Source organism: Pipistrellus hanaki (assembly GCF_964339955.1).
Source record: "Pipistrellus hanaki genome assembly, chromosome: 1".
NCBI lineage: Eukaryota > Metazoa > Chordata > Mammalia > Chiroptera > Vespertilionidae > Pipistrellus > Pipistrellus hanaki.
The window spans coordinates 157,179,703-157,196,300 of record NC_140503.1 but is presented as its reverse complement, the minus strand read 5'-3'; the positions used below and the strand labels follow the sequence as shown (position 1 = coordinate 157,196,300).

At 39.7% G+C, this 16,598-nt stretch overlaps 1 long non-coding RNA gene across 1 annotated transcript; it reads left to right on the top strand.

Moving 5' to 3' along the window:
• The first annotated feature begins 58 nt into the window (after positions 1 to 58).
• LOC311621905 lies at positions 59 to 6,006 on the top strand. Its single transcript, XR_014794889.1, has 4 exons — positions 59 to 367; positions 2,019 to 2,134; positions 4,881 to 4,957; positions 5,948 to 6,006. It is a non-coding gene; the product is annotated as an uncharacterized lncRNA (long non-coding RNA).
• The last annotated feature ends 10,592 nt before the right edge of the window (positions 6,007 to 16,598 follow it).

The following is a 16,598-nucleotide window of genomic DNA, read 5'->3' as shown; positions in this document are numbered from 1 at the left end:
GCCTCGGTGGTGGGTGGGGTCGGGATACAGTACCGAGTGACAGTCGACCACCCCGGAGCGGTGAGGGTTTCGCTAGGGGCAAAGGGGCGGTTGGTTGTGACAACTAGGAAGCCGAAAACGGAATGCTAACTCTCTGCCTGGGCAAGGGCGCTTGAAAGGCATCTGGTTCGTTGTTATTATTTGAAAATATCACAGTGCAGCGCCCTCCGTAGGAGAAGTTATCATGTGATCCCTTGGGAATGTCTCATTCATTCGACAGGTATTTGTTTACCTAGGATTGTGTGTGCCTGGAACTGTGCTAAGCACTAGAGATAACAATCACTTTCGTGGCTCAACTAGACACGACAGCCGCCTTATAAACCAACAGGTAAACAAGCAAATAAAATAACAAATGTCAGGAAGGAAATGGGCAAGGTGTGGCTATAGAGAATAAGAAGAGGTTGTCATTAGATAGAGAGGGTTGTTATAAGATAAGTTTATCAGATAACACTTAAATGGAGGCTGGAAGAATAAGAAAGCGTCAGTCCTGACACCAGGAAAGCGATGATTGTTCTGGAAAGAGGGAACAGCAGAGCAAAGGTCCTAAGGTGGAACAGCTTGACATTTTGGAAGAACAGAAAGAAGGCCAGTGTGTCTCCAGGATAGAGTTAGGGGAGAGCAGTCAGACAGGAGGTGGATGGGGTAGACAGAAAGCAGATCATGTAACCATTAATTTTAAATTTTATGGGACTATTGAAGCATTTAAGTTAGGAGTAAATGGATCTGGTTAAGATTTTAAATCACTTTGGTTAATGTGTTGAGAACAGGTAGGACAGGCTATTGGGAGACTATATCAGATGAGATGCCAGGTAGGAAATGACCTAGCTTAAACTCTGGCGATATCTTTGGAGGTAGAGAAAAACAGAGAGATTCGAGATTTTAAAGATAAATTATTAGCTTGTTTTGACATTCTGGGACAACTGTTTTGAATTATTATAGCTTGTTTTGATTCTGAGACAACTGTTTTGAATCCAGTTCATTGAATACTGTATTTGAAGAGTGATTCTCACACTGATTGTTCACAAATTCTAATAATGATATTGAGGATTATTACACTGTATTGAAATTCATATTTCATGAGTTTTCTGGAATTTTATTTCTGTTTTTAAATTTTTACTTAAGTATTTTTATGCGTGTGTACATATGTAGAAAAGTATACATATCTCAAGTGTATATAACTCAATGAATTTTCACCTGTGTATCCATCACCCAGATCAAGCAACAGAACATCATTAACAGCTTGGGACTCCATTATACTGACTTTCAGTCATTGCCTATCCTGACTTTCAACAGCATAGAATAGTTTTGCCTGTCTTTGTACTTGGTATATATTTAGAGAACCATAAAGTATGCATTCTTTTGTGTTGGATTTCTTTACTCAACTTTTTTTTATATGATTCTTCCATTCATTCATTTATTTCATTCCATTCTGTAAATATACCACAATTTATGAATTCATTCTTCTGTTGGTGGTTAGGATAGTTTCCAGTTTGGAGATATTAGATATAGTGCTACTTTGGACATTCTAGTACATGTCTTTTGGTGATAGCCTTTTCTTTTGATGGAGCATTTTAATATCTGGGTTTTTAATTAAGTTTTTAAGTAATTAAGGTTTTTTTTAATCTCACACAACAAGGCCTTAGCATGAGATTAAACAATCCCTTTTTAAAATATATTTTCATTAATAATGTAGTACCATGCATTGCAATATGTTAAACATTTGGATCAAAGTCTGGTGCAGATAATGAAGGACTTTAATCTCATAAATATGAAAACTTTTGGCAACAACAAGGAACTGTTAACATGGGAATTTAAAACATTTTTTTTTATTATATTTGGCATTTTGAGTTTTTTAAGCACTTGTGATGCTCAGAGTTTGAGAACATCATGACTTTGCTACATCTTTGTTGTTGTTGTTGTTGTTAATCCACACCCAAGGATATTTTTCCATTGATTTTTTTTTTCTTTTTCTTTTTTAGAGAGAGTGGAAGGGAGAGAAACAGAGAGAGAAAACATCAACGTGATGAGAGACACATCAATTGGTTGCCTCCTGCATGAACCTTGACCTGGGCCAGGGATCAAGCCTGCAACTGAGGTCAGTACTCTTTCCACTGAGCCAAACCAGTTAGGGTGCTACATCTTTAAAAATAATTTTTTTATTTAGTTTAGAGAGAAGAAGGGAGAGGAAGAAAAGGATAGAAACATCAATGATGAGAATCATTGATCAGCTGCCTCCTGCATGCCCTCTACTGGAGATCCAGCCCACAACCCTGGCATGTGCCCTGACTGGGAATTGAACCATGACCTCCTGGGTCGACAATCAACAATTGAGCAACACAGGCTGAGCTGTTACATCTTTTTACTGTAATAGACTGTAATTCACAGTCATATGATAAGCAAGGTTCTAAGAATATGCATATATTTGATGTTAATACAGTTTTTGGAATTGTGAAAACCACATTATTCCACACCCTGCCAGAGTTGATTACAAAAGAAGTAAACTTCTTTTGAATTATATACTTCTGCTCTTTGAATCTCTGAAGCAAGGCTAGATGCAGTATGAATGTACATCTACTCAGCATGAGAGATCACAATATACTGTCCAAAAGAAACAAGTAAACACAATACTCCATCCCTTTATTAACTTGTGCTGCTTTTTATTTCATTTTATACTTTAAAGAATTAAACTATTTGATAATAGTGACAATCAGGAAATTATACTCAAAATAGGCCATAAAGCTTTGGGTAGGTGCATGGCATAGGGGTTTATAAAATATAAGTAGGGACATTTGAGTCTTGAGTAAGCCACTTGAGATTGAGGCTAATGAACTACCAAAATGAAATTGTATAAATTAGCATATTAAACATTTTAAGAGTTTATTTGAGCAGAAATCAATTGGAATTGGGCAGCACTAAGCCAGAGGCAGTTAGGAGGACTGCACCAACAGGAGCCAGAAGCAAGATTTTATAAAGATGCACAAGCAAAACAAGGAAGTTATTTGATTGGCTATGGCCTAAGCAGTTACCTTTGAAGAACAGAATGAAAACATAAAATGGAGTCACTGTAGTCAAGCTGCTAAATTACTAAATTCAAGTAGCTGGAGGCATGAGGAAATGATTATATTCTTGTTTTACCTAGCCTGGAAACAAACCTTTGAATTTTCTAGTCCTGTGTTAATGCTTAGATATATAACAATTCTTCTTTTTTAAATATATTTTTATTGATTTCAGAGAGGAAGGGAGATGGAGAGAGAGAGATGGAAACATCAATGATGAGAGAAAATCATTGATCAGCTGCCTCCTGCTGGTCTATGGGATCAAGCCCGCAACCCAGGCATGTGCCCTTGACCAGAATCAAACTGGGCACCCTTCAGTCCACAGACTTGAAGGACTCATTTATCCGGAACACCTAACATCCACCTTACATCCATTACCCAGACCACTGAGCATCTGACTGATAACCATCCCGAACCAATCCTAAGGCTAAGAATGCAGGACTGATTCTTCTCAAGAAAGTACTTTGTACTATAAGGACTCTTAGCTTTGCTTTCTTCTTTATCTTATTTGGGAAAATCTAGTTGGCCCTTTGTGATTGGCTGTCCTTAGATTTCCATTACTCCCACTGAGGCAGTAAGTTTTGGTTTGTTTAAGTGAGCTACTAAAGCATTAAAGTCACCTCAGTCTATTGTTTAATATAAGCTAACATTATCCACTTTCCTAATTAGTTACTAATACTCATGGGAGCCATATATTATATAATAATTAATTGATAATTTTATTAATATTCACTAATGAATAATTAATTATTTTGAGATAACTTTTATCACCTGAGAAACTCTTATCTGCATAACAAGATAAACCTTGCCCTGGCCCAGTAATTCAGTGGGTTAGAGCATCATTCTTATATGCTAAAGTTGTGGATTCCATCCCTGGTCAGGGCACATATAAGAATAAACCAATGATGCCAAAACCGGTTTGGCTCAGTGGTAGAGCGTCGGTCTGCGGACTGAAAGGTCCTGGGTTTGATTCCAGTCAAGGGCATGTACCTTGGTTGCAGGCACATCCAGTAGGGGATGTGCAAGAGGCAGCTGGTCGATGTTTCTATCTCATCGACGTTTCTGGCTCTCTATCTCTCTCCCTTCTTCTCTGTAAAAAATCAATAAAATATATTAAAAAAAAAAAAGAATAAACCAATGAATACATCTCTCTCTCTCTCTCTCTCTCTCTCTCTCTCTCTCTTTATCCCCTTCCTCTCTCTCTAAAATCAATAAATAAGTTAATTAAAACACACACACACACACACAAGACAACCCTAATCTACCATATAGTTCCCTTAGTCTTCCCATAACTTGTCTTCCCCACCCAGAAGCCCCAGATTCTTATTCCTTTGGTTAGTCTAAGATAATATATTAATCCCAACCATCTGGCCTCCTGGAGTTTTATTATTATTATTATTATTTGAGGCCTGATGCACAAAGATTTGTGCAAGAGTGGGCCTTCCTTCCCCTTCTGCCTTTGCTCCAGCCTGAGCCTCCTTTTCACTCAGGCCTCAGAGCTGCCATTCCACCTTTCCACACTGACCAGAGGCCCAGAGCAGCTAGGGTGGTTGGGAACGCCCCCCAGCTGCTTGGTGCCTGCATATGTAAATCAACCCTCCATCTTTGTTGTGTTAATTTGCATACTCACTCCTGATTGGCTGGTGGGTGTCACGAAGGTATGGTCAATTTGCCTCTTATTCTTTTATTGGTGTAGATTACTTTGTAAAATTTCCATGCATACTTACATAATTAGAATTTTTTATTTTCTCTTTTAAATTTGCCTTTCATCTGTTTAATCTCCAGGGTCCCAGCCAGATGATCCAGGAGGGTGGCAGGAAAACATTTTTTCTTCTCCCATATTAGAATCAGCAATTTTCCAGGTAAATATCTGTGAGCTGCATTTGGCCTCATGCCTAAAACATAGGCCAGAGATAGTAAGTTGCATTTTTCCACAGTTAAGGCTTATTCTAGTCAGAATATCTAATCCAGATGTCCCTTCTCTGCATCACTAAAATAATTGCCAAAACACAATCACAAAGCATTACTAAATCTTGTCCTTGGACCCAATGAAAACTTACAGCAATGATTTTGTCTTAGAGTATAACTTGTTTTGTTCCTGATACCATTGCAATTAGCTAATTATTAATAACAGAAAATGAGCAAAGGGAAGGCCAGACATTATAGCCATTTTCCCTACAAGACACTGGGGGAAGGAGACTGGGCAAAGAAAAGAAAGGTGCATGCCTATGCACCTTTGGGATGACCAGAGAAGGTGCTTGTTGTCAGTCACACCGGGAAACAAAGGTCATTGGCCAGAATGGGATATATAATCCCCTGAACCAAGTTTGCTCATTTGGTTCCCTTTGGCACCCATAGGTCATGGCTTGAACTTGGCTTCCTTGGCATTCTCCCATGTGGCCACGGCCATTTGCCCCCCACCCCAACACACACACAATGGACTAAAGGACTACTTCGGAGGGCCAGATGCAGCGGGAATCTCCCTTTTCCGCATTCAGCATGTAAAGAGAGATGAACAAACCGGTTGTAAGTGGAGGTGGCCAGGGACTGAGAGAGAGAGAGAGAGAGAGAGAGAGAGAGAGAGAGAGAGGGAGGGAGGGAGGGAGGGAGGGAAGGAAGGAAGGAAGGAAGGAAGGAAGGAAGGAAGGAAGGAAGGAAGGAAGGAAGGAAGGAAGGAAGGAGGGAAGATGCAGAAATAGATTCATCAAGCTGGGAGCTAGGTGGACACCATTCTCTCTGATGGAGAGGCAGTGAGCACCCGAGCCATGCAGCAGGTTTATTTTTATATCCCAAAATCCAAGAGGTAACACCAAAACTTAAGATCAAATGAGCTTATTTGCATTCTAAACTAGGCCTTAGCATTACTGGATTTACATATCTAGACCTGCCCCTGCTGACACCTGGACAAAGGTAAGTCAGAAACTGATAACACCCCCACCCCCCCTGCCTTCTTGGGAGGGATATAACCCGGACACGACTCTGCCAGTGCCTGAGGCTCAGCTGACAATTTAAAGAATATCCATGTGCCTTCCCAGGCGGCCCTCTGCAGACTACAACTGCCCTGATGCTGCACTGGACCGTCTCTAACATGGAAAAGAAACTCTGGACACGGACTTTGCTTCTACCTTTACTAAAACCCCAGTTACACTTCTATTACTGGATTAGGGGAACCGGGACTTTAGAAACACAAGGATTTAATCCCACAGAAATAAAAATCACCCACTTCCCCATGCAAGTTGAGAAAATTCCTTTTCTCAGGACATTGTAGGAAGTCCGCCCCCAGTTGCACCCTGTAGGGAAGAGACCCCTCCTCCACATTTTGTCCAATATCATTGCCATTTTACTTCCCCAAATATGGAATAATGGCTTCATCCTATACCAGTGGTACAGAGATTTGAATTATCTTCCTATTTCCATCACTGACCTTTTCTATTTGACCTTATTCAAGTTTTTAATATCACTATGTATCATTCTTACATAGGGCTGTTATGAGGAAAATTATATTTTATATAAGTATATTACAGGAAAAGTTTTAAACAAAATTGCATTTTCTTAAATAACAAAAGCTCAAAATCAAGGAGTTGAAATATGATATACATTAATACCATTTGCCAAATATTCCCTGCTCTCTACCACCCAGGCAGTTTCTGGCCCCCTTATGGGTGGTGCTGTGCAAAGGCAAGGTGAGGGGTTGGGGGTCAATGAATTGTAAGTGGAGCTGACAGGGTTTCTGAGTTGGAGCATTCACTATTCCCCTGCAAGACCTTCCAAGGGTCACTTCTGCCATTGCAGCCAACAATGTTCCAGATTCGTGGTCGGCAAACTGTGGCTCACAAGCCACATGCGGCTCTTTGGTCCCTTGAGTGTGGCTCTTCCACAAAATACCATGGCCTGGGCGAGTCTATTTTGAAGAAGTGGTGTTAGAAGAAGTTTTAGTTTAAAAAATTTGGCTCTCAAAAGAAATTTCAATAGTTATACTATTGATATTTGGCTCTGTTGACTAATGAGTTTGCCGACTAATATTCCAGATCATGGCTGCTTCTTCAATATGGGTCTGTGAGTGACTATGAAGAGCAGAATCCTGCTGCAATCCAAGATGGCCATATACTATGAGTGAAAAACAAATCTTTGTTGTTTTAAGTCACTGATATTATTTGTTATTGCATCTTAAGCAAACTTAACCTAGCCTATCAAAACTGGTTCAGAGAGCAGCTCCAACTTAAAATTATTTAGTTAAGTTTTTCTTAGGACAATTTTAACCAAAGAGAACTTTTCATTCAATTTTTTCAATAACTTTTCATGAAATTCCTATTGTATATTAGGTACTTGTAGGTAGACTTTGTGTTTACAGCACTGGTTTATCTGTTTTCTGCTTGTATGCAAATTCAGAGGGAGCAGATATGACATGATAAATGCTGTACCTAGAAGAGTATAGCATTCTCTAAATATTATCCTAGGAGTCTAGGAGCCTCTTCCCTTTTCTATCTCTGTCTGTCTCTCTTCTAATTTAGGAATTTTTCAGTCACAGAATATACAAGGCTACCTGGAAAGAATGAGGGCGGGGGGGTGGGGGGGGGAGAAACACACACAAGTTTCTAACTCTTGAGAAGTGTCTTGTAATTATGGAAAATGTACCTTGCTTAAGCCTGGAACCTGGACTCCAACATTGCTTTTGGCCAATGTGTGGCCTCAGACAAATAGCTAATTTCGCTGTGCCCCTGTAAAATAGCACTACATATCACCTTCCCTGGCTGACTATGTAATTGCTGCAAGAATTAAATTAGGCAGAGAATGTAAGTATCCCATAAAAATAAACAGCATCATTATTCTTTAAAGATTTTACAGTGCATTGGTGGAGCCGATATATATAGCCAGTTTGAAAAAACTAATAATTAAAAACTCGTTATCCACCTCTAAAGCAATATGTGAGCACATCAGAATTAACCTTGTACCCTTCCAGCCATGGGAAATGGTAGAGAATGACATGGTGAAAATTACACCTTCAAGAATCAATCTAAGGGGATAAGGTCACATGTAATACCTTAATCAATAAATAAAAAAAAAAGAATCAATCTAAAACTGTTTATTGTCAAGTAATATCTGCTAATGTACTGTTAGATGCAGCAAGAATAAGCCAAAAATTCCCCTGGCATCCTCATAAAGAATATGCAGTGCTTTTCTTGTCAGCAGAATGAAGTGAATATACAAATAACTAGTTTTATACAAGTGGATAAACACCAGAAAAATGCACTCAGTGTGAACAACTGCCATTGTCTTTGAAATCTGTAATTTTCAGAAGTGTGTATGCTTTTAAACTGCTGGAAATTATGTCTAATTTTCAAAACTCATTCCCTTTATTCTGAGTCTCCCGTAAATGAAAGTTCAGAATATCATGGTAACAAGTAAGAGATGACGAATGGCACATTTGTCACTGTCAGGCGGCTAAAAGCATGGGTGATTGGCATGTACAGACACACCTTCCTATTCTGTACACAGTGTGGGCGTAGGTGCTGAATTGCTTTTCTATTGGTCAGTTTCTCTTCCAATGGCAGAAAGGAAAGTATTCTTTTTTTGAGTTCATTAACATACTCTGGGAAAGTACCCAACTGGGTTTCTCCCTCCCTCCAGCCCCCGGCTGTGTTAAATATAGACGTTAAAAACAGGGTTAGCATTTACCTGTTAAAAATTACTTTGGCTTTGGGTGATCTGGGTTTTATATACAAAATGACTCCAGGAAGAGTTTAAATTTTAAGTAAACTAATATGGTTATGCTATGAAAATAAAGCGAAACAAGAGGTAGGTTTTTTTGCAGATACTTTAATAGAAGAAAACAGAATTCACAGTCCTCCTCCAGGACTGAACCAGGAAAGATTTCCCCAGGTTACGAGGGGCAACAAAAGTGGTGTTCCCCATCCCCACCCACCTTTGTATATGTCACTGGGAAGAGGCCAGAAGCTGGAACCCGGGAGGAGGGCAGAGCTATAACAAAGTCAGAAGGAAAGGGAAACGAGAGAGGAATGTCAGCCGACCCACACGAGGGACCACCCTGTGGCCTGAGATGTGAGCCAGTGGAAACAATAAGGAAACAGAGGCGTGGGGCTCTTTGGTAATGAACTGTGGGCAACGGCACACTGCAAGGCTGCATGATGCTTTCTACCTGTTCTCTCTTCCCCTGGCTTCTCCCTCCTCCTGACTAATTACATACTCATTGGGACTTTTTTTCATCTTGCAGCTTTGCAGCTCCCCATTTCCAACAGTGCAAACAAAAAAATTAAAAAAAAATTTTTTTTAATCCTAACCTAAGGCTGGCAGTCAAACTTTCCACAGGCTGCTCCTGTCCTTTACCAATCTTATAACCACTACTTCCTTAAAGGTACCCTCATTCTAGCCACCCTCAGCCACCTTCATCATTTCCTGAACCTGCCCTGAGCCTTCTTGCTTCCTCGCCTCTTTTCAAAACAAACCTTAATGTTTCTCCTCTCAGTTGTCTTAAATCTTCAGATTTAAAGACAGGTTGGGAGGATTAAAATGAAATTGATTGCTTGTGCTCTTATTAAAGAAGCAGGATAGAATATCACTTCGTGCTACAAATAAAAATAATAATTGTTAACTGTATTAGGGTTCTTCAGAGAAGGTGTGTGCATGTAGAAGACAGAGAAGGAGAGATAAGTATATGTAAGGGACTGGCTCACAGATGTGGAAGCTGGCAAGTCCAAATCTGAAGGGAGGGAACAGGGGAACAGGCCATGCGTATTTAAGGAGGAAAAGCATTCTGAGGGGAAAGGACAGCACAAAGGCCCTGCAGCAGAGTGGCAGGCTGGAGGTCAGGAGAGAGATGATGTAGCTCAGGTTCCAAGGCAGCCTGGGGGCAGAGTTCCTTCTTTCTTGGGGGATGTCAGTCTTTTTCTCTGAAGGCCTTGAACTGGTTGAATGAAGCCCACCCACATTATGGAGGTAATGTGCTTTACTCAAAACGTACTGACCTAAATGTTGATCTTATCTAAAAATACCTTCACAGAGACATCTGGACTGATGTTTGACCAATTATCTGGGTAGCTTGGCTTAGACAAATTAACATAAAATTAACCATCACCCTAACCTGTACAAATGCTTATGATTCTGGTGGCCGTACACCTTTATAAATGCTTTACATATGTTAACTGAGTTAATCTTTGTAAAAAAAAAATGTTTAATTTATTTGAGAGAGAGAGAGAGAGAGAGAGAGAGAGAGAGAGAGAGAGAGAGAGAGAGAGGTTGGTTGTTTCTCTTATTTATGCACTCCATTGGTTGACTCTTGTATGTGCCCTGACTGGGATGGAACCTGCAACCTTGGTGTATCAGAGGATGCTCTAACCAACTGAGTTACTCAGCCAGGGCTAACTCAGTTCATCTTAACAACCCTATAAGATAGGGTTATTATGATCATCCCCATAATACAGATGAGCCACAGGGCTATTAAGTAACTTGTTTGATGACTCTGGGATTTGAGTCCTTGCAGCATGGCTCCAGAATATATATTCTTAACTGCTGTACTACTTATCTCCCAAGGGGGAAAAAAAAAAAAAAAAAGTGAAACCTGAACTCACCAATACTTTACATGTAAAGTATCTGCCCCCATAAATCTCTTAGTTTGCCTACCATTCACATCTGTTAGATGTCAACTTTTGTTGTTGTTGTTTTTGTTAATACTCACCTGAGGATATTTTTTCTATTAATTTTTAGAGAGAGTGGAAGGGAGAGGGAGAGACAGAGAGAAACATCTATGTGAGAGAGACACATGGATTGGTTACCTCCTGCACACATCCCGACTAGGCCCTGGGAAACCTGCAACCAAGGTACATGCCCTTGACTGAAATTGAATCCAGGACCCTTTATTCTTCGGACGGACACTACCCACTAAGCCAAACCAGCTAGGGCTACATGTCAACTTTTACAGAAACCTTACATATGTCCATCCAATGGCTCTTCAATGTAGGCAGTATTATCCCTCTTTCACAGATGATAAAATTTTGAGGCACAGTGAGGTTCATGGCCTGCCCAAGGCCACAGAGTTATTAGTGTGACAGAAGGGATTTAAACCCAAGACTGGTCTTCAAAGCATATCTCCTTAACCACACTACCTCTCTGTTCATAGTTTATCAATATTAAGATGTTCCTACTCGTGCCTGTTTTGAGGATTTAGAATTACTTGAACAAAAATTGGTTCTCTGTTTTGATGTGTTCCACAAGTGAAATAAATTTCTGACTACTTCATGCACTAGGACAGAACATAGATTGCAGCTAAAGTAAATGGAAAGAAATAGAAGGTTATGTCATGTTTTCTGGGTAGAGATTAGATAGTATCATCCATTGGGGGCCTACTGTGTTTAGAAGAAATGCAAGGAGAGAACACATTACTCTGAAGGATTAAAAATGAGAGAAAGTGGGAAGTAAGGTAGAATATAGAATGAGCCCGAGAAGTAAATTTGCCTAAGGCCACTAGAAAGAGCTTCGATTAGGTTCGGGAAAACATAAAATAGAAATTGCCCTTCTGCAGTGTTAGCTGGCTGCATTGAAATCAGGTGAATTTACTTTCTGTTTGTTTTTAAGCAGCTGATATAGAAATTTTTATTTCAGAGAGAGGTTTGATTTCCCAATGGGGCTCATGGGACGGTAGAACATACAGTGCTGCGGGTTTACTGCAGATAAGAATCATAGTAGAGCAGGGTTTGACAACAGGGAACTTTGCATGTCTTCCTTCTTAACTCATTGACTGAGCTCATAGCTTAGGAGAGGAAAGGCCCAGAGTCATTTTGTCTGTTCAGAAGTTAATATGATTAAAGAATTTTAGAGCGAAGGGGTACCTTTTGCAGGGGTTCAGAACAAGCCTCCCCAGAGGCATCTCAGTAGTATGCAGATTACTTGGAGCTAAAGGCAATTTTAGCTTTAAGCTCAAGAGAAACTTCTGACTCTCCCTTTAACTACCTAAAAGAACTTGAATTAGGAACATTGCCCATACAAAGAAATTATCAGAAAACTTCCTTTGACCTATCTATAGAGCAGGACAAACTTTGATTTACTAAATGTCTGGTTTTCTTAACATTTTGCAATTAGCCTTTGAAACTACCATCTCATCTACCTGTAGCTCAGAATGCCTTACATAATCATGTTTCCTTTCTATCTCTGAATCTCTCATGCATGTGGGAGGATCTCTGACTCTCTCATGTATGTGGTGTTCCCATACATATGTATGTATTACATTTGGTTATTTTCTCATGTTATTCTGTCTTCTGTCTATTTGGTTATTGGACCAGCCATAAGTGTGGGGGCCTGGTGCAGCTGGGGCCAGACATGGCAGGGATCTCCCTTTTCTGCGAACCGGTTCTAAGTGGAGGCAGTCAGGGATTAAGAAATATTAGAAATAAAGTTTTATTTCAGAAGGAGGCTTGATTTCCCAATGGGGCCCGAGGGACGGCAGGACGTACAGTGCTGGATGTTTACCATAGATAAGAATCGTAGTAGTGCAGGGTTTGACAACAGGGAACCTTGCATGTCTTCCTTCTTAACTCACTGAGTGATCTTATAGTTTAGGAAGACACAGAGATAAATTTTAAGCTGGGAGCTGGGTGAGTCACCATCCTGTCTGCTGGAGAGGCAGGAAGAAGACAATGACCCCTCCCAGCGCATTTATTTTATACCCCCAATACTAGGAAGTAACACCTACTTATTTGGATTCTTAAGTAGGCCCTAGCATGCTTGGATTTACATATTTAGTTCTGCCCCTACCAACACCTGGGCTGATATGAAGGCCAAGCTGACAACATGTCCACCATTTGGGGGAAATATGTTCCCAGGGTGTGGCTCTGCCTACGCCTTGAGTTCAGCTGACGATAATTAAGGAAAACTGCCCGTGTTCCTTCCCAGGCGGCCCTCTACAAGAAGAACCTTGAGAGTAAAGGTAAGTTTGTTCCTCTCCCACAGTTGAACTCATTTCTTCCTCTTCCCCTACATTTTTCAGGAAATTAAATGCAAATTCTGAGAGGTGAAGAGACTTGCCTAAAACCATAGAATCTGTGATTATAGGCCAAATTTCTAGCTAGCATTGCAGGCAAGCTCTAATTCTACTTCTTCATACAATATGCGATCATAACTCCTAAAAACAGACAATAAAGCTGGAGATTCTATCATAGACATGAATTTGTAGCCAAGATGTGCAAAATTTCTTCAGTGCTTCCTATAAGGAAAACACCAAGGCTGTAGGTAGGATTGACTCTAGGCAACATTGAAGTAGGTAAAGTGTGAATTCAGTGGCCTCATACTTGCCTCTTCTGAGAGGCTGTGTAATACAGTGGTGGATGGAGACCATGACTCTAAAGACACCCAAACATTTATAAATTGCGATCTTGGGCCAGTTTCCCAACCTTCCCAAGCCCAATTTCCTCACAGGTAGATGGAGATGGTAGTATTTTGAAATCATGCTTGAGAGGAGGGCTAAATAAACTAACATGTGTAAAATATCTTGAGTGGTTCTTAGCTTTAGACAACCTCATAAATATTAGACATTTTTATTAGTTCATGTCTTTGCCTGGAACACTACCTTGTTCTAGGCTTGCTTAATTCTGACGTTATCACCTGCTCACAAAATGTCTCTTCTTTCTCCTCTATTAAAACTCTTTCTCCTTATTTGCTCAATAAGTGTCTGTTTACTCATTCAAATAATATTATAGATATGGAGAGAGAGATTAGCTTTCCATGTCAATATAAGATAGATTAATAAAAAAATCACTATTGTTCATGTAGGGGTTCAGAACAGAGATATCTCAGTGGTATGCAGATTACTTGGAGCTAAAGGCAATTTTAGCTTTAAGTTCAAGAGAAACTTTGAGCTAAAGGGGATATGTGAGAAATCTCTGTACCTTCCACTCAGTTTTGTGGTAGCTATAGAATTGAATCTAGGATTGTACTGTTAGATTATATTTGTAAGATATGATTTTCATATTTAAATAGTGTGCTCAATTTTTTTTAAAGGATCTTTTTAAAATATATATATTTTAATATATTTTTTATTTCAGAGAGGAAGGGAGAGTAAGAGAGAGAAACATCAATAATGAGAGAGAATCATTATATATTTGTATGAGAATCATACTTTTAACTTTTTGAAAATTATACTTTGATAATATCCTCATTGAGCTTACAGTCTGGTTACATACTTTCCCTCTTTGTTTTCTTTTTATAGTTTGAAGTTCAAACTAGTGGTTAGATAAGATAATATTTTTTAATCATTTTTCTTCCTCTCAAGGCCTTTTTGGATAGTAAATTGAAGAAAACCAAAATATGTCACCCCAAAATATGCCTTTTGATATAAAAAATTATTTTGAACTGAATGAAAGTGATTAAAAAGCAACAAGTAGCCCAGCCCACATGGCTCAGGGGTTGAGCGTCGACCTATGAACCAGGAGGTCAAGGTTCAATTCCCAGTCAGGGCACATGCAGTGGTTGTGGGCTCAATCCCCAGATGGAGCATGCAGAAGGCAGCCAATCAATGATTCTCTCATCATTGATGGTTCTATCTCTAGCTCCCTCTCCCTTCCTCTCTGAAATCAATAAAAATATATTTTTTTAAAAAACACATAGTCCCTATCTCTCATGGAGTTTACAGTAATTCTCTCTCTCTGAACAGTAACAACAATAATTACTACATCAAGAGTATTTTCTATATGCCATCCACTCTTCTAAGCAATTTATATTTATTAACTAATCTTAACATAACTATAAAGGTATCATTTTCATCCATTTCGTAGATGAGGAAACTGAGGCACAGAGCAAGTGAGAAATGCACCCAAACTCACACAGCTACAGTGGTGGAATCTGTATACTATTTGCCTCTCCTTTACTGTACTTACTCTCCTACCAATGTAGATGTCACCTGAGGTGTTACATTAATCCATTCATTTATTACTTTATTCACTCACCACTCTGCTATTAAAACTCTTTGATGTGCCAGACATGTGGGCTAACAAAGAATTACATGTTTAAGGATCTGTCATTGAGTAAATTACAGTTGATTGAGAAAGTCAGATCCTTAAACATATAATTCCAGCACAACTTGTTAAGTACAAAGGAGGAGCTATGTACCAATTAAAATGGAAACAGAGAGAATGAAATTACTAGCTTTGCCTGGGGTTGCTGAGAAAGATTTTACAGAAAAGGAAATTTTTTATTAGTGTCTTTAAAGCTAAATAGCCACTCATTAAGTTAAAGAATAACAGACAGATCAATCCCAAGAAAGGAGAGAACACATGGAAAGGCCTGGAGTCATGCCAGTGCAGGGTGTGGACTGACTATGATGATGTATGTGTAGCACCAGCACAGCCAAGGGTTCGGCGAGCCTGAGGGAGAGCTGGTGAAGGATGAAGAATAAAGTCAGACAAGAGAATAAGCTGGGTCTAGGTGGATCTTCTGTGCCTGGCTGAGGCCACAGAACAGATCCAGACTGCAAACTGATGCTTTATGTATAGTCAGGGACAAACAAGGTAATTTACAATGTTCTTATGTTTCACTTGCACTTGCTGCCCCTCCCACAGCCCACTAGCTACCCAGGAAAGTCACAAGATTAAGCTTTATGCTTAGAGGACTGTGCCCTCCAAGCTGGGACTTGTTTGCGACTTTGCCATCAGGTCAGTCCGAGGCTTAACCCTAAACCGCTCCCTACAATGTAGGTGGATGGGAAAGAGAAAAATTTAAGGATAAGAGGTTGAGCTGGAAATAGAGTGGCTGTTTAGGCTGAAGATTTTAGAGAACCATTTGGAAGAATATCAGGGCTAAAAGATCCTAAGGACAAGGAAGAACCAGTTGGTGGCTATTACAGCCATCTAAGCAAGAAAGTCAACGAATGCACTAAAGCATTGAGAGAAATGAATGGAATTGAGACATATTGAGGAGGATGAAGCAACAGAATTTAGTGATTGCTTAAGGCTGGGCGAAAGGAGTGATTAGATGACAAGGTGAATAGTGATGACAACTAAAGAAGTACCTCAGATTCTACAAGATTATTTCTGAGCCTCAATCTGCTCAAGTTACATTCAAACAGCATCAACTGGATTATGAAGGCCCAGAAAAATAATAGCTACATCACACATAGATAGCCATGTAGCTCTGAGAACATAGTCGGGTGTTGTTTCAATTATGGAGCAGAATCAATTCCATTAATCCTCACAACTCCTGTGAAGTAGGCACGACCATTTCAGCATTTTACAGATGTGAAAAATCAATGAACAGAGAGGTACACTGACTTGCCTAAAGCCACCAGTCAGTAAATGGAGGAGTCAGATCTCAAATTGACAGTCTGTCTTTGCACTGCTTTGTTAGAGTATTTAGGAATAAGGGTGGATTACTGTGCTGGGGATGGGGTTGGGGGGTGCAGCACATTACAAAGCAAACTTTCCTATAGACCCCTTTAAACAGCTCTCTCTCTTCCCAAAGTTTACACTCACTGTGGCTACTGATCTCTTTCTCCTCTGCTGG